Source organism: Crocodylus siamensis, chromosome 4 (assembly GCF_052110815.1).
Source record: "Crocodylus siamensis isolate JL-2025a chromosome 4, ASM5211081v1, whole genome shotgun sequence".
In the NCBI taxonomy this organism is placed as follows: domain Eukaryota; kingdom Metazoa; phylum Chordata; order Crocodylia; family Crocodylidae; genus Crocodylus; species Crocodylus siamensis.
Window position 1 is genome coordinate 105,028,252 of NC_143398.1, and position 19,063 is coordinate 105,047,314.

Below are 19,063 nucleotides of genomic sequence, written 5' to 3' on the forward strand. Positions count from 1 at the left end.
TAAACGGCCCACTTCAGAATTGTTGGTTGACCTGACAGAACTAGTATCATCATATAAGCTTGATTGGAAATAAATAAGGATTTATTTGAGGGACAGTTCCATATTATCAGCCACCCTCCCCCACAAAAAAACCAAACCCTGCCTGTCCAATTTACTCCCAGAATGAGAACAAGTTTGTAATACTGTAATAAGACATTAGCAAAATAGAACTTTACATATTGACAGGTTGACTTTTTGGCATCTTTGTTTGCTTTAAAAATCTTATTTTAGCTAATAACACCCAAACGTATTGTTCTTCAGTATGAAATCTGCAACACAGATTCAAAGAACAGGGAGAAAAATGTATAGAGGCACCCAGTTAAATAACATGTTTGAATGAGGGCTAACAGATATACAGCCTAAGCTTGAGTGTATGCACCCACCCCACAGCACCAAACGATCTTGCCCTTTACTTCTGCTCACTTTGGGTGCTGACAGATGTGCAGGGCCACTTTACATAAAGCACCATGAGTTAAAGCGCTCTCCCCAACGCAACAGATGTTTGCCTGTTGGGTCAGGGAAGGGGGTGGGAATTGAGCCTTCCTGCAGGTGAGCAGCCAGGCAAGGACTGGCCCCTCGCCCCAGCTTCCCCTCCTCCCCCCACCAGCTCAGGGGCTGTCAGCAAAGAGAGATGGAGACGGAAGCCAGCAGCAGTGAGCTGCTAACTGGGGTATGCCCTGCCTGCGCAAAAGGGAAGGGGATGGCAGTGGGGGCACTTCGATCCACTGGCCCCCCCTCCAGCTCAAGCCAGACAAACCCCAAATGGCAGCTCGCTGCTGCTGGCTTCCCCCTCCCTCCCTGCTGACTGCCCCAGGGGCTCGCACAACAAACTAACCCTAGAGAACACAAGTTCCCTAAGGCGCTCTAAAGTAGAAGCACCTTCATCTGATGCCTCATTTGAAGAGGGTTAATTTTCATGCAACCAGCCACTTTTAAAGCTGTCTGCATCATGTCATGGCTGTAGTTCACTTTCAGGGGGGTAATTGCATGAAAAATGTAACTTCTGTCTGCACCCTTTGAATAGCGTCTTACAAGGGAACTAGTCACACTTGAAGCACATGGCATAACTCAGCCTCAGTAAGGGTGAACCTGCATTTCAAATAGCCCAAACTGATTCTCCAGCACAGTTCCACAGCCGCTGAATGTGGAGCTACAGCACCCTACTTGGCTTCCCTAAGGATCAGCTTTGAGAGATTCCCCCGGTATCTGTAAGCAAGTACAGGCTTCCCAGACTTTCTTCTCTAGTTTGCAATTCAAGAATGTGGTGATGAAATCTCCCCTTGTCTCGAGAAGCAGACTCCATTAAAGAGCGATTACAGGCAACCTATTTAAAAGTAGGGCAGCAGTTTCAGAGACAATTAACTGGCAATGATCAACACTCTGCAGAGGAAGTGCTCAAGTTTTGCTAGAATGCCACCAGCAGTCACCCATGTTCTTATACAGTTCAAAGCATCTCCACTAACTGAAGAGGAATAAATAAAGAGGAACAAGAGCATGAGAAAAACAGCATTCGAACAAAGTGGCCAAGGGCACCGATAACAGGGCACTCTTATTGGTATCACAGTGTCCCATCATGTACAACTGGGTTTGTGATTATGCAAAAAGAGGGCAGATCAAATGCTGAGTGGTCAAACACAAATTGCTTGTTAGCCTATTGGGTGGGGGTAGAGAGGGGATGGACAGACTGTGCGAGGGAGCGAACAGATACTTGCAGCTTGTCACCTGCATTCTGGAGGTGTACTTGATAACTCTGTGCGGTTTTCAATACTTGATCATCAGTATTGAAAACTGCACAGAGTGCAATGGACTGAGTACCTGAAACAGCAAGCTTCTCAAGAAAACGTTACATTCGCTTATCACTTGACAAACCAAGAATGCAAGTGGGGGTAAAGCCTTGAGCCTTGGATGAGAAGAACTGGTTTTTTGTTCCAGCTCTATCAACCATTTGTCAAATCACACATATTCATGTGAGATATTCTAGCCATCTAAATGGGTCTGCTCACAAGAGTAATATGTTCAGTGTAAAGAAAAAGAGCTGTACTGGGCCCAGGATGGAGCACATGCAGTTCATCTCTCCTGAGAAATCACAAGGATTGGACACCTGCAGGCAAAGTTTAAGAGGTACAGAAGAGATTCTCCCTCTGAAACAAGTGTGAAATAGGCAACAAAAGGAAAAAGAATGTGCGTCTGACTACATAATGCAAACACAGAGTGTGGTGAGCTAGCTGCTCACCAGCCAAAGAGGCACAATGACTACTCTAGACTTCCCATCCATCAAGCACCAGGTCAAGGGGGGAGGTGGGAGGAGGGGGAAAGAAAGCAGAGAACAATTTTAAAAAGAACCAGGAAGAAAGTCTGGAACTAAGTGATCAGCCTAATACTGCCGTTACTGTTGTAAACACTAAGGAGCATGTAAACCACAGCAGAGTATTATCCTACATCCATATGCTTAAAGGAAATGCTACTGCAAGCAGATTAAACCTTACAGTTGCATGTAATCAGCAAACTGTCAATCACTATTTTTAAGCCTTATTAGCAATGCCCAGTTGCAGTCTATATTAGGCTGCAAAAGTGACTCCTTATTGAATTAAAAAGTTCAACTAGAGAATACCAGATACATGGGAGTTTGTTGAGAGGCACAGAGTAATTATTAGGCACCTAATTCCCCTTCTCTCTCAGGGATGGGGGGGAGCCATGTTACTGCCACTCTGTGCCTTTGAACAATTTCCCACATAAATACTTCCAAAAATAAAAAATACATAAGCGCATGTAGACTGTTACACTGGGAGTTTTTACATGAGACTATAAGCTGAAGAGCCTGCAGAGCAGGTTTTGTAGAAAGTGTACGGGTGAATTACAAAGGTGGATAATGTCTTCATGCAGTGGGAAAATCCAGAGAGGATATAGAAAGCTAATGCAAATTGGGATTTCCTTACATTCAAGTATACCCTAACTGTGTCAACACTTACTACACATGCATAACTACGCATTAAGTTGAGCAAGACAACACTCAACACTCCCTTAGGCCTAGTTGGAAGGGTCTCTCCACTGTGAGGACTGCAAGGTAGGGGTGGCCAGCTTTAGTACATACTTCTTACGCTCTGCAAGGTAGGGGTGGCCGGCTTTAGTACATACTTCTTATGCTCATCTGTTGAGTGCAACAAGAAAAGCAAACCTTTTTTCTAGCTCCTTGGCATATTAACTGTCAAAGCACAACTGCCTTGAGCTCCTTCCTGCTTATTCTCAGTAAAGGAAATCCAGAGGTCGTACAGTATGGAGACAGTGGGAAGTAGAAAAGAATAAAAACATGATTTACACAATTGCAAATGAAGCAATGCCATCTCGGGAGGGGGGGTGTTATACAATATGCGGGGGGTTTCCTAAAGCCTAAACTTTTAGTATTAGATGATTGTAAAGGTCTCACATTACAATGAAGGAGGTAAGACTCTAGCTCCCACTGCAGTGAAGAAGAGCTTCAAAGCTGGGAGCCCTAAAGGCTCAGAGTCCAAAAAGCAAATTAAATTATTTGAATTTGGGAAGAGAGGTCAGATTAATGATTTCTGAGTACTTAAGGCTGGCAGCTCTTGCCTCCTTCTACAGTCTTACGTTTATGAATCTGCAGGTGCTAGACAGGGAAGTCTAAACAGTATAAAAACAGTTGAAAGGCCCTGAAAACTTGGTAACAAATCTGCAAACACTGAAGCACAGTGCTCTGTTCTTCTCCGTCTATACTAACGCGTTTACATGTGCAGGGCCTAAGGCTCACTGTGAACTTGACCAAGAATATTAAGCTCTCTACTAAGAATCCAGCAGATGAGCACAAGGAATTTTTGCACTAGCCCACTAGAGGCCATAAGCACCCTAGTAAGCTTTGCTGAATTAAAGTAACTGTATGGAGCAAAACACAGTGACTGTCATACCGGGCCATTTCATTGCCTGCTGATCAGAAACAAGCTTAAGTGTAGAAAGTTGCTGTTTTGTAGGACAGTGCAATGACCTTTTTCTTCGCCTCCCCTCCTGCCCATTACAAATCACAATTCCAAGACGAGATTATTTCCCCCAATAAACAAGATTTCATCACAGATTTTCATCTACAAGCATTTTTATGCCTGAATATGCTACCATTTCTCTTAATTAAATAAAAGGGGCTTGGCAGAAAGTAAGAGCCCATGCACGGGATCACAAGACCAGCTACAGCTTCAGTATCTGAAAAGCAGCAGTCCCAGAAACTACTGCTGAGAAATAACTGCCCCTTTTATACTAGGATTGGATTACTTGGATAAAAGTCCTCACTTAAAAATTAAAGGTACTAAAAACTCACCAACTATTGCAATTATATTGATCCTGCTGGATGTTAGATCTGGTCTCTAGCTACTAAACACCACCAGCTAGGCTTTGGTTAGTAAAGAACACAGCTTTGTTAACCAACTACTGAAGTTTTCATTCTTTTTCTTCTTCACTTTCCACTTGAAAGTTTTCATTTACATTTAAGACATTATGACTTTCTGCTCCCAAATGCTGCGTTAGCACTGCAACTCTCATGCGAGAGGGCCTGTGCAGCGCTGCCGAGTCTCACAAGAGGGAAAAAACAAAGAAAAAAGCAGCACTGCCTTTAAAAGCAAGCCCAACCTATTTCAAAGAGATGGGGGTGCTCATCAACCGAGGACTCAAAATATTAAGGCGACTTAAAAAAAAAAAAAAAAAAAACCACAACAAGCTCAATTCTGTTTATTGTAAGCAGACTTGGCAACACTGGTCCTGTGTGTCTGCACAGCCCCCCTGAAGGCGAGGAGACTCTGAGCAGGGGTTCACACAACCAGACCCAGCTGCAAGATGCAGACCCAAGTTTGGACTCAGTTTGAACAGGTCTGTCACAAGAGATGCCAATTCCAGAGCCACTCCTTGTGGCCAGGCACACCCTCAGGGTCTTTCTAGCATCAGGCATATGTACCTCTTCCCCCGCAAATGAACTCTCTCTAGACCCTCATCCCTTCTACAGTCCCCACTCTTCAAACAATAATCGCCATAAATTTTGTCACTTCCTTAGCAAATACAAAAAACTTCCCTTTCCACTTTCTCTCTCCCCTGCCCCTTAGGTCCAGGCTTAGCATCCTCCTTCAGCGGCCTCTCTCCTGTCCAGGTGCACCAGGAAGGATTAATGAAGTTCCCAGGCGTTCACTAATTCTTCCTCAAGTGTTCATTAAGCTCTTATCAGTCATCCAAAGGTAGGACACCATCCCACAGGGTTATCTGTAAGGCTTTTTTGGTTAATGTTTGCTGCAGTATCATCTATGGCTCACTCCAGAGTTTCTCTGTTTTCTCCATCTGCCAACAACACCAAAAGGCAGGCTGGGGAAAAAACTATCCCACCAGCTTGGAGGACAAACACCAAACACCAGTCAGGCTGCATTCTCAAGGTCCCAGGCCAGCCTGCTTTATTTAGCAGTAGCCAGAAGTCCTCCTGTTATAATAGCCACCACTACCTTTGCCAGTTACTAAACATATTGATGTGGAGGTTGACCTTTCAACAGATCTCATATGAGTCAAAACCTTAGCAACGAAAGCCCCCTAAGTAAGGTGGACCAAGGATTTAATGACCATCTTTCATTTTCTCCATCTGAATTATGCAAATATGTAAAGCAGAAAAGGAATACAAGCTACAGAGACCCTCCCACTTGTAATAAAATGAGTGGAACTGGAGAAAGACTCAGGTTTTAGAAGGGATATATGTTGGTGTAAGACTAGAGTCTTGAGTGTGTAATGACAGTGGCTACATAAGCAGAGAAACAGCAGAGCACACAACAGTGGTTTCCAGCTAAGCATGTTCTGTAAATCCTGCTGGTAACAGGTCCACTTGCTTTCCTGCAACACTTGGCTGCTACCAAAAACACCAAACTTTTCTCCCCCAGTTAAGAATGCCTGAGTGAAGGACATATATTCTTGGAAGCAGCAGCTATTAAAGCAAGTTCAGGACTCTGAACAAATTCCAAGACAGCCACCTGTTTTGCTGATTGATTCAGGGTTCATGACTTTATTTCTCCAGGCCAGATTTTAAAAATATACAGACAAGCAGAGAGACTAATAAGTGCCCACACCTCTGCATTACTAAAAGTTAGGGACCAATTTTTTAAAGAGATCAATGCAATTTTTATTCCTAAATATCTTTAAAAATGTGGTCCTCTGTGCCTTTCATTTCCTCATCAGACAATAGGGAAATAGAAAAACAGTTCTCTTTGTAATACTCTTCCAGGTATCTGGATAAGCAGCATCACTTTAAGTGTAAAATCTTATTCTTCCCTTAATATGTGTAGCCTCAATTAACCTTATCAGAGCACGTGTGTAAACTGAGATTATACCCTTTAATGAGCAGCTATAGCTGTACTGTAAATGCAACATTACATGTGCTTTGTTATGGTTCAAGACCACTACAGTCTTCAAGACTTATAAACCTCAGAAAACAGAGTATAGCAGAAATACTTAAAAAAAAAAAAAATTAACCATAAAAACACTGGCAGAAGGAAAGATAGCTATAAATTCAGCTTTAGTTTTCCAGCACATACGGTGACAAGCCATGAATAATATGCATTTCTACACTTCCAACATACAGATGTACATGCTGCTCAGTGTAACCTTTGCAGTAAAGTCTCTTTAACAACTGCTCCAAATGGAGGAAGAAAATGGCTGAGAGTGAAAAGAGCAGCCCTTTGTCTTGTCTCTTAACAGAGTTACTGCAATTGCACCCATAGAATAAAAAGCAGGGTCTGAAATGTATTAGTCTATGCACTTATCCTGGATTTTGAACACACTTTTTTCCAGGGATGTGAAGTTGTATTTCTATAGTGAACAGAAAACAGAAGATCCCACTTACCCTCCCTTTTATACTAGGATTTGATTACTTGGATAAAAGTCCTCACTTAAAAATTAAAGATACTAAAAACTCATCAACTACTGTAATTATATTGATCCTGCTGGATCTGGGGTCTAGCTACTTACTAAACACCACCAGCTAGGCTTTGGTTAGTAAATAACACAGCTTTGTTAACCAATTACTGAGGTTGCCAAAGTGTGTTAATGACAAATAGGCTCCAATTCATTTGGCAAATAAAAGACAAGCAGGCTACTATATATATTATTGATTGAACTGTGTCAGCTGAGTATTTCCCTAAAACACAAGCAACTATTTTTGCAGGCCTATATCAGAACATTATCCCTATCATTTGTTTGACTTTCCCCTTGCATTGTCAAAAAACAACTATTTTTCAAAACAAGTAGTTTGAGATGCTTCATGGATCTGATAACAGAAAACTTAATGGTAAAGATTTACTTAAAATAAGGCAGGGACTTGCAAAAAATCTGGTATTTTTTGTTAATATAGCTAAATGCAATTTGTCCTGTTTTTCACTTCCAATAACCACAATCTGTGCCAATTCAGCAACAAGTAGTTTTTCTACAATACACAAAACTTAACTGTGAGATACTGCTCTCCTTATTCAAGTAAGATTCCCAGTGGCTTCAAGAGTTTTACCCAAGAAAGGACTAGTTCAAACTTTGAATGACATGTAACAATTAGTACTCGATTGTGAAAGCCTGTTCATATGTGTTCCTTGAAGAGAGAGTTTTACATAAACATAACATACACAAGCCTCATCAGCATTAATAGGTTTTCCCATGTACCTTTTAACAGGTACAATAAGGGCAAAGAAGATTAAAGCAAGCTGAATCTAGCTATTTCTCTTCTCTTCTGTTACATAGCCTGACCAGACCAGAGCTTCAGAAACAGTCTTCTTCACGCTGTTTGTGGTCATGTGGATTGAATTGGCATATAGGGCATTGACAATGCAAACAAGTAGACTCCGTGACTTTGCAGACAAAATCCTTTTATTAGTAGTGCCTTGGCAATGCCTCTGCAATACAAGAGAGGTACTTTAGACTTAATTTTATCTACTTCCCACACAAAACTTTCTTCTGCTATGCTGCTGGATACTGAAATGTATTAAGATCTCAGAACCCCAAGATCTGTGATGTGTAGAAAACACTTTGAACCTGAAAAGCACCATGCAGGGTCTAAGCACCCTTATGGTTGCTTTCTAGGTCACTAGTTACTTGTAAATTGAATTAAATGCATCCCATACAGTGTCCTATTGACACTTCTGCTATTTGCTATAATGCCCCTCATTTTATGCCTTTATCAGATTTTGGTTGGCGAGTGTCTAGAATTGCTGTGTGTGTATGTTTTGGGTTAGTTCCCTGTATACAAGAGGCAAGGGTGCTGCAGCTGTATGTCTCTAGGTCAAGTTGATACAAATTTGTAGGGTGCTAGGAGAAGGGCCCAGATGCCTCATCTACCAGGGCTCCTTTATCTGCTTTACAAATACAGCAGTCCATCCAAAAAGAGCACACACCAACTCAGAGGCTTCCTCAGTCAGACAAAGGGTTTTTAAACCTGGAAGCTTGCTAAGAATTTTTTTTCCCCCCAACTATTTAAGTTGGTCTAATAAAAGATGTCAGATTCACCCAAAGCACGTTGTCTGCCTATGTCTTTAGACCAACACAGCTACATTCGACACCCTCGCTACAAATAAGGCCGCATCCACTGGGCAGGAAGGTAGGTAGCTCATTGTCAAAACCCATTCACTATTTGGCACCTCTGCCCAGACTTACAGCAAGGCTTCTTTATCAACCCACTGAAAAGGGCAACACTTTCATCTTGGCAGGACTAAGTACCATCTATTCAGGGATTTTTTTTTTCCAGGCAAGACCTTTTCTATTAAACCACATCCTGCCTTCTCCCCAAGGACATTACCAATCGCAAATCACTCTTCATGAGAGTTAGACGTGCCCCAGCAACATTAGCCAACATATCCTTTCTAACACCACTATTCCCCAAAGCATCGCATGCCCTCCAACTGCTGTCTTTCCCCTCAATGACGGCCACACATTAGCCGCAAGGAGCATACGCAGTGCATAAAGCAATTTGCAGTATTCATTATAAATTGTTAATTCTTATTAAAGCTTGGGAAAAAATTCCTAGTTGGGGGACTACAGCCAACATTTTCAGTGGCATTCACTAATACACTATGCCTTAACTCTCAGTTACCCAATGCTCCCTCCCCTTTCCAATGACTGCTGCAACTCAGTTTTCTAAGCAACACCAAAACATGTTTTTGACTTTTTTGGGGGGGGGGCACTGCTCCCTGTAGGGTTTGGAATAGCAGCAGGAGCACTGAGCAGTGCTGAGGATGTCACTTAGCTCCCATTCCAGTCAGCCTAGGAAAAGGCTGTAGAAACACTGGAGTGATCAACTACACTCAGGCAACTGATGCTGCAGCAGTTCATGCAGGATCCACATTAGAATAACTAGCTCCACAACCAAAGCAGGGGGAGGATACCTCAAGCTCATGAAAAATTGATGTCAGTTCACCCTGGTAAACCCAGCAGCCACAGTGAACAAGGCTCCCCCCAGCCCCACTCCTAGGTATAGCTCTTAACCTCTACCCAGGAGGTTCCAGCTCCAAGGAGACACCCTCTCCAGCAGGTCACACGTGCTAAGTCTGCAAGCAACCACACTGGAAAAGATCTGCTCAGTGCAAGGTCGCTGAAAGAAAAGACCACAGTATCTTGGCCAGAGGCACGAGGGCAGGCTTGGGCTGAGAAGGGACCAGCCCCTGCAGTCACAACTCCTTACCTTTACATTTCTACCCTGCTTCTCTCAGCAGTTCCTGGTTGGCTTGGGATCAAGCAGCTGCATCATTCATCATCAGACATGCGAAGGGAGTGGTGGAGCATGTAGTTTTTGCAGCTTCCCTCCACCAGGACAGGTGCTTGGGAGCCTGCCCTGATCTCAGAGCCAGAGGAGGGAGGGCGGCAACAGGACTACAATTCCCAGAAGCCCCGGCAGAGCCTCCTCCCTCGCCAGTGGGTTGTGGGGGGGATAGTTCACGTGCTGCAGGCACCACTGATCAAGCCCAGCAGAAGCACTGGAGGCTGGGAACTACTTGTCCCAGGATTCTCAGCGTGCCCTAGGGGATTGCTCAATGGGAGGCATACATTGCAATGTATGCAGTGGGAAGCAGCCTTCCTGCCTCCCAAACCATGCTGCCAGATAATGCTCTCGTCGTGGGGTGGAAATGGATAATGAATATATTTCTAAGGGGCTTGGAGGATTGGAATTAGCCACAAAAAAAATGGTAAACAGGTATTGCAAACATAACCGTAAAACCCAAGCAGCTAGAATTCGCTGTTCCCATGCACTGATTAGCTACCACCTCTTTCAGTGCAGTCATAACTCCCCTTACCTACAAAGATGCCCATGCTTAACTTGATAAGGCTCTTTGGGTAAATCTGGTATCTTTTATTAGATCAGCTCAAATAGTTGGAAAAATTACTTTTTGCAAGCTTGCGGGTATAAATACCCTTCCTTGTCTGCCTGCGTCCTAGATAGGGCAGCCATCATAGAGGACAGTCTGGTTGTCCTCTGTCCTCTATTGATACAGAACCTGATGCCTTTTTGTCCTCTATTTTTCTTTTCAAGTTTATACAAGGCAGCTATTTTTTCTCTTCAGGAGAAAAATAAAGGACATAAAGGCGTTGGGTTTCGTATCAATAGAGGACAGAGGACAACCAGACTGTCCTCTATGATGGCCATCCTATCTAGGACATAGGCAGACAAGGAAAGATATTTATAGCTGCAAGCTTGCAAAAAAAGAATTTTTCCAACTATTTGAGTAGCAAAAAACTAGAACGTCCTCTATGATGGCCACCCTAGTCCTAGACCAACGCAGCTACAACCTATACCCCTGTAACACACTTAACTTGGCATTCTTGCTGATTTATGAAACAGAAGTAAAAGCTCCAATTTTGTTTGTTTCCTGATGAAATGAATGGAACTACTCATAGCAAAGCAAGAGTAACATTGGACCCCTGCTAAACCAAATAGGACAACTGATAACCAACACCCAGGAAAAAACTAACCTGCTTAATGAGTACTTTGCATCATTTTTTCATCAACCCAAAGAGTATGCCCTGCCTAGCAAGATGTGGGACAGCCAGGGTGAGGGTAGATTTATACCCAGCATCAGTGTAGACCTTGTAAAGGAACACCTTGAGAGGCTGGACACTATCAAGTCAGCGGGTCCTGATAGATTGCACCCTAGAGTATTTCAGGAGCTGGCAGGAGTCATAGCCCAGGCACTGGCAAAGATTTTTGAAAACTTGTGGCACTCAGGTGAAGTATGTGAAGATTGGAAGAAGGCCAATGTGGCACCTACCTTCAAGAAAGGGAGGAAAGTAGATCCAGGGAACTACAGGCCAATCAGCTTGACCTCAATTCCTGGTAAGATTCTGGAAAAAATCATCAAATAGTCCATTCTTGACAAGCTGGCTGATGGCAACATCCTGAGAGGCACCCAGCACACGTTTGTTGCGGGTAGGTCTCGCCTGACCAATCTCATCTCCTTCTATGACCAGGTAACATACCACCTAGAGAAGGGGGAAGAGATTGACGTCATATATCTGAACTTTAAAAAACCCTTTGATCTGGTGTCCCATGATCTCCTCTTGGAAAAATTGGCCAACCATGGTCTCAGCTACATCACAAACCGATGGCTGGAGAATTGGCTCTGAGGCCAGACTCAGAGGGTGGTGGTTGACAGAAGCTAATCATCATGGCGCTTCATGACTAGTGGTGTTCCCCAAGGCTCTGTCCTTGGACCAGTTCTCTTTAACGTCTTTATCAATGACACCAAACTGGATACAGGTGTCAAAAGTGGACTGGCCAAGTTTGCCAATGACACCAAACTTTGGGGTACAGCATCTACAGCAGAGGATAGGCTGGTGATACAGGCTGACTTGGATAGACTGAAAAAGCAGGAAGATACAAACCTCATGACTTGCAATATCAACAAATGTAAAGTACTCCACTTTGGGGAAAAAAACCCACAGCACACTTATAGGCTCGACAATGCTATGCTTGCTAGCACCAAGGCCGAAAGAGACTTGGGAGTCATGATTGACCACAAGATGAGCATGAGCCACCAATGCAATGTCACAGCTGGTAAAGCAAACAAAACTCTGGCTTGCATCCATAGATGCTTCTCAAGTAAATCTCATCCTACTGCTGTACTTGGCCTTGGTGAGGCCGCAGCTGGAGTACTGCATCCAATTCTGGGCTCCACAATTCAGGAAGGATGTGAAGAAGCTTGAAAGAGTCCAGAGGAGAGCCACGCGCATGATCAGAGGGCAGGAGAATAGGCCCTATAAAGAGAGGCCATGGGACTCTTCAGCCTGGAAATGTGCAGGCTCAGTGATGGCCTCGTAGCAGCCTATAAGTACATCAGGGGTGTGCATCAGGATCTGGGGGAATGTCTGTTCACCAGACCACCCTAAGGGCTGACAAGGTCTAATGGTTGCAAACTCCTCCAAGACTGTTTTAGGCTGGACATAAGGAAAAACTTCTTTACTGTCCAAGCCCCCAAAGCCTAGAATAGGCTTCCTCCAGAGGTGGTGCAAGCACCTACTCTGGATTCCTTTGAGAAGCATTGGGACATTTATCTTGCTGGGATCCTATGACCCCAGCTGACTTCCTGCCCTTGGGGGAGGGGGCTGGACTCGATGATATTCCAAGGTCCCTTCCAGCCCGAATGTCTATGAAATCTGTGAAATCTATGTATGTTTTTCTGTTCGAGAGCAGGCAAGGTTCTTTGAATAGATGTGATATCTTTGAGTAGAAAGATATCACATCAGCTCAAAAAACTTTTCCTGCCTATGTCTGTGGACCAACATGGCTACAACCAAAACCCACTTTTAGTTTGAGATGCATCCAGTACTGCCAACCCCTCAGTGCTCAAAAGTCAAGAGGGAAGCTCTTGGAGATCACAGGATTGGCTTCAACATGATTTAAAAGTAATTAAACACTTAATCTACAAGGGGAGATAGCCAGAATTGCTTTTCCCATTTAACTGCCTGTGCAGAGCCATTTAGTCTGAAATGAGTGCCTCACTCCAAATAAGTTTGATCCTCTTGTTTTCATTTAACCCCTTACTTTCATTTGAATTAGCTCCCCTGTAATAACTAGCTTAAATTTGTATTTGCCTTCTTTCTCAGGAGACTAAACATGGTGTATTCAAGTATTTTTGCACAACACCAGGTCTAGAAACTTCCTTTTTGGGGGGAAAAAAAGAAAGCTGAAATGCATGCATAATCACATGACTCCAGAATCTGGGACACGAACAAGCATCACAAGACTCCCTATTAAAATTGTGAGTTGGCAACATTGCAGAGACGTGTTTGTGCCAACTGTTTTTAAAACATACAGAGGAAGATTGTGCAGGGAAGAGCTCTCTGTTCTCCATAAACTTCAGGGATTGCTTCTTAACAGCATAAAGAACCCTGGGCTGAAATCTTAATGCAATAGTTAATAATTGTAGGTAGCTAACTTGAATGATGCCTTTTCGTGCCTACTGTAAATATAGACTATAGATTATAGACATTCTTAGTATTTCTTAGTATTAAGGTTCTGCATCAAATGATGTAATAAGTAAAAGTCTATTCTTTAAACATTTTATAGAATGTCACTAATTTAAAAAATTACTTCAGTAAGTGCAAAACAGATCTCTAAAGTATAGTTTACGCTGAAAATACCTTTTTTGCAGAGAAAAGAGATCTCTATCTAGCTGGAATGAGGAGTCTGTCAAGATTTTGGTGAAATCAGAGTTCACTAAGGCTTGTTTTTTCCTTTTCAAATATAAGAATGCATTTTACTTTTTTGCTGTGACCTGTGTAACATTCAATTTTCTAGGGCAATGTCTTGATAAAAGAGTCTAGTATAAGAAAGTTTTTGTGAACATGAGGGGATTATCAATTTCCTTACGTAATCACATTAGGCCCTGCAAAGACCTATTTCTGTGCTCCACTGAAGCTTATTCTTTTCTTCAACTTCCTGTTCCCCAATATAGAGCAATCTTAGGTATCTCCCCAGTCATGGACAAGCCTGAAAAAAGAAGCCCTCGGGGAAATCTTTGCACAAATACCCTAGCAGACCTCCTCCTTTATGGTTCCACATAAGAACAGGAATCCATGTGGGGCTAGAGGATGAACACTGCATGCCCCTGGAGGCTGAGGGGGCATGATGAGCTCCCACAGGCAGTGGCAATGCTGTCAGCGGCAGGAGCGTGGTGGCGGCAAGTGGGGAGCTCCAGCAGGCGGCCGTGGCACTGTTGGCAGCAGGGGAGGAAGGGTGGCGAGCACTGACCAGTGGTTGGTGACTACCCGCAGACACCACTGGCAGTGTCAGCAGTGGCCAGCGGTAATCACGCACCGCCCACAGACACCGCCAGTGGTGTTGGTGGCAAGGGGGAGGGGATGGTGAGCAGTGACTGCCTGCAGGCACTGCTGGCAGTGTCGGCGGCATCTTTTTGCTGGGGGTGCACCACCATGCTCAGGGGGTACCTGTGTACCTGCATGCACCCCCTATCCATCGCCAATGGGCTAGAGATATCAATAAGTAAGTGCTGTTACTGTACACTGGCTCTGACACTTGTTGTCCTCCTCAGCTCCCACACAAAGTAGCAGACTCCAGGGCACCTTGATTTATACCCTCACCCCTCAGTTTACATCATCTCTTCTTGGCCAGAGCAGGATCAATGGAGCACCATCTCTGAGCATTGAAAATGGTGCTGAGAAGGGAGTTTCATAGTTTCATAGTTTCTAGAGTCGGAAGGGACCTGAGTAGATCATCTAGTCCGACCCCCTGCCATGGCAGGAAATAATACTGGGGTCAAACGACCCCAGCAAGATGTTCATCTAACCTCCTCTTAAAAACCCCCAGGGTAGGAGCCAGCACCACTTCTCTTGGAGGTTGGTTCCAGATCCTAGCCGCCCTGACCATGAAGTAGCACTTCCTGATATCTAGCCTGAGTTGACCCCCACCTTCCTTACAGAATGAGAAATCCACATACAGAAGATCCCCTGTCCTCTATTAAAGCTTCCAGGGGGTACTCCTTCCTTAGCTGAAGGAGTTGAAGTCCCTTAACAGGGCTGTCTGCCTCTTCTAAAGGGGACAAGCTACCCGATTACAGGGTGCTTTCTTAACACAGATGCACAATGTACTATGGCCATGTCTAGACTATCAAATTACCATACCGAGCAGCATGCTGCTCCTCACACACTGCCCACATCCAGACCCAACATAGTGCAGCCAGCCACAGGCAGAGTCAGAATTTTTTGAAAGGGGGTGTTGGAGCAGTCACTGGTGTTGTAGGGTGGCTTCATTGGTGCTGTAGGGATTGCTTCACCCCCTGCTCCCTGCTTCTCTCCCTCTGACCCCCAGGTGGGCAGACCCTGTAGTGGGAGAGGGGATTTTTAAGTCCCCTAATCAAGTAAGAATTGTACTCCACACTCCCTTCCACACCATGCTTAGCAACACATCCACTTCCCCACCTTCCATTGCTGCTGTCCCAGGAGAGAGGTTGGGGGAGGAGGCTCCACAGTCACTCCTACCCTGCTCCAGCTAGGCTACACCAGGAACTGGAATCAGCCATGGGCAGCAATGGTGGCAGCAGTGGATGGATTCCCTTCCCCTGCACCTGCTTCTGGGCTGGCAGGGAACACCTGGGGAGACCAGGCAAGGAGGAGGAACCCATCTGCTGCTGCTGCTCTCCCTAGCTGAGCATGGCTCGCCATGGAGTCTGAGTAAAGCAGGGCAGGGGCAGCTGTGGAGCCCTCCCCCTCAACCCCAGGTCAGCAGGGACACTGGCAGTGGCAGTGGCAGGCATGGGGGAGGGGATGGGAAGAGACTTGACATGCCATGGAGGGAAAAGGGGAAGGAATTCTTACTTCCTTCAGGAACTTAAAAAAAGTCCCTGCCTACTGCTCCCATGGCTTTGACTGAAAATGGGTACATCTGTGCCATTGCACCCACTCTGCATCTGCCCTGTAGCTAGCTTGTGTAGTGGCAGGGGAAAGCTAAAGAGTGCCATCACTCAGCAGGTAGGAGTCTCTGAAGTGGTAACAGCAGGATGAAGTGGGGAATTTATGAGGATTCAGGCCTCTCCTGCCAGGAAGCAGAGCAGCACTAGCACCCCAAGAAGGAAGAAGGGCTTAAAAGGAGAGTCCAATATCTGCATCTGGTTCTTGAAAAAGTCTTCTTCCATGGTTCCTCTCCCTCTTAGGTGGGGAGTTCCAAAGGTAAAAAGCATAATGAAAGCCACCTCCATTCCTTTTATCCCTCTTGAGATAAAAAGGAAAACCTACTTTGCCTTCTTTATTCAGTATTGAGAGGAAACAGAACTACCCTGTCTGTCCTGACAACTGAGCCTTGATAGGAAAAAAAAAGAAGGGTGAGTGAATATATCCTCTCTTCTCTATGGGGGCATGCACACTTTGTCTCACTGAGACTCTGCTTGGAGATCAGCAGTCCTTTTAGATAAGTTCATTCTCTTGTGCCCTTTTCCACCATGACCTGTTGTGACACAAAAGATGGCGTGATATCACTGCCCATGAGGACATAGTGCCTGTTACCAGGATTAGTGAATTTTGCCTTTCTTTCTTTTAACCAGTGATCTTGAGCCAATATCATCACCAGGGATGAGGGCCATCACTAGAGGGAAGCAGATAGAGGCGACTGCCCTGGGCCCTGCACTTTGGGGGGCCCTGCGGAGCTAGGCAGAGCAGTGTGGTGACTCCACGCTGCCCCCAGCTTCATGTCCAGCTGCTCGCCACCCACACCCCACCAAATCTGTCGCCTCCACCCCCTATCTGCCAAATCTGCTGCTGGCTTCCTCACATCCAAGGGCAGGGGCCCGCACAGGCTGATTTGCCCCAGGCTCCGCACCCTGCTCAGGATGTCTTTGCCAGGGATCCTGATTTTCTCTGATAAAAAAAAAATCCCCAATTTTCAGATTGAAAAAAGATTTTGGATTACTTTTCTAAATCTGAAAATTGGGGATTTTTTTAAATCTGAGAAAACCAGGATTCCCGATCAGCACAGAGAGATGCACTTTTATATCAGTGCAACAAAGAAGAGCTGCTGAGTTTATAGCAACCAGATTTTCAAACGGAAGAACTACAACAAACACAGAGCAATGTGGAGGAAGAAAGGTTCTCCCAAGTAATGGATGAAAAAAGATTAAGTCTGTAATGCAGCAGTGCCTCAGCCCTTCTTATACCTGTTGCTCTGTCCCCGCAGTCCAGTACTAATTCCTGCTTTCCCCACCGTTTTGCAACTGCTGCTCCAGCTTCTCCACTAGTCTGTTCCATGCAGGTTCTCATACTGCCCTCACTGCTACTGTGAGAGAACCTTCAGTAGCTCAGTTAGTGAGGTGATTCACATCTGTAACCTGGAGTTCATCTGCGAGAATGTGTACACAAAGTAGTGTTCTGTTTTGTTTAGTAGGTAAAAATATGTGTGCTACTGTGCTTATATTTGAGGAGGCAAGGTGGAACTTGGTGCTATCACATGGATGACAAGGGAGGGAGAAGGCAAAGGAGGGAGTTCTGTTCTGCCATTTGTCCAGCCTATGCTGGAGGATGGGGGTGGGAGCAAGTGAATTGGAGCTCCCACAAACTGGGGAGCTCCAATCCCCACCCCTGCACAGAACAGAGCTCCCAGAACAGAGCTGCCTCACCTGCATTCTCCCCTTTCCATCCTGAAGACAGTATTGGAGCTGGGGGGGGGGAGGGGGGATGCTAGGGGAGCTCTCTCTGCTGGATCAGCTCCAAAGCGAATAGCTGTTGGGTCAAAGGGGTCACTGTAACTCATGGTGCTTTTTGTGAAGTGCCATGAGTTACATCAGGGAGCTGCACAACTGTCCGTGTCCTAAGGTAACACAGGTGCTTTTGTAGATCTTGTCATCCATCAGTTTGTATGTTTCCCAGGCCAAAGAAGTATCCTTCACTTGATAGATGTGCTATAACCAAGCTAATTTGCATAATACAAGAGCCATAACCCTGGTAAAGTGGGTGGCATGTGTGGGTGGGGAGAAAACAAACATAGATGACATTTATTGGTCTTTCTGAACAGAAACACCAGGTCTGCTCACACCATGGCCTCTGTCTGGGTCAGACTGTGTAGTTTTTGCTTGAACTGAGTCATACCTCTGCAGGTAGTCCAGCTTATTTTTGTTGGGCTATCCTTGAAGTAAGGTACCGATTGGTAATACTAACATCAAACCCTGGAAGAATCAAGTGCTGAATGTTCCCCAGTGGCACCAAGATGTATGAGCAGGGGTGGCAGCTGGGAGAGGTTGGGGTGGGGGGGGCTATACCCACCCCAAAATTCACCTTATCCCCCCTGGCCCCATAGCCACCCTTCCCAGCACCACCCTGTCCAGGCCTCCCTCCTCCCCCCTCCCCCCTGGGCTGTGACCACTCACTCTGCATAGCTGAGCCACCCCACTCCTGCTCACAGCCTGCAGATGTGCATCACCTTAAATGAGTATTGTTAAAAAAAAAAACAAGTATGTTTGGCCGGAAGATGTATAGTGCAGACCCCTCAATTTTCTGTCCAGTCTACCTTAATTCCTCCATTTGGAAGAGGCTGGTGCAGCCCCTGTGTATGAGCAAACTCACTTCACTATGGAGGTGGATAGACAAGAGAGACAAAGGAAAAGAGCTGTGACCCAACATCACCAGGATCCGCTCCTTCCTTCTGGAACTGTTTGCCACGTCTGCAGTCAAACATGCAAAGCTCAGACTGACCTTGCCAGTTATTTCCAAACACACTTATGACTTCCCTATCTACTGGAAGACTGTCATCCTCAGATCAAGGGACTGCTGGCAATGACTGATCAGCACAAGAAATGGTCAAGTCTGACCTCTGACTAGCATGTAGTATTGCTTCCTGGTAGAGGTAATCTCTTCTAGGATTTAGTCAGCCAGAAGGTAGTGCAAATGTGAAGACTGATGGAGTATACTCTGAATAATGTGGAATACTTTCTACTGTACTGAATATACATGTTCTAATTTGCAGTAAGATATTTACAAGTCAAATTAGTATTTATGTCACATTCTTTTCTAATTGTTTTCCATT

At 44.9% G+C, this 19,063-nt stretch overlaps 1 protein-coding gene across 4 annotated transcripts in view; it reads right to left on the reverse strand.

The window, feature by feature from the left end:
- Window positions 1–19,063, reverse strand: part of TBXAS1 (thromboxane A synthase 1) — a 394,179-nt gene that overhangs the window by 370,562 nt on the left and 4,554 nt on the right. For 2 of the 4 annotated variants that reach the window (XM_090043256.1, XM_090043252.1), the window contains exon 1: window positions 9,725–9,880. The exons of 1 other annotated variant lie outside the window; for it this stretch is intronic. The gene's annotated coding sequence lies outside the window, so the exon portion shown is untranslated. Of the gene's footprint in view, window positions 1–9,724; window positions 9,881–11,306; window positions 11,518–19,063 lie in introns of those variants that run through there. One more of the 4 variants, XM_090043254.1, reaches the window with a different exon arrangement.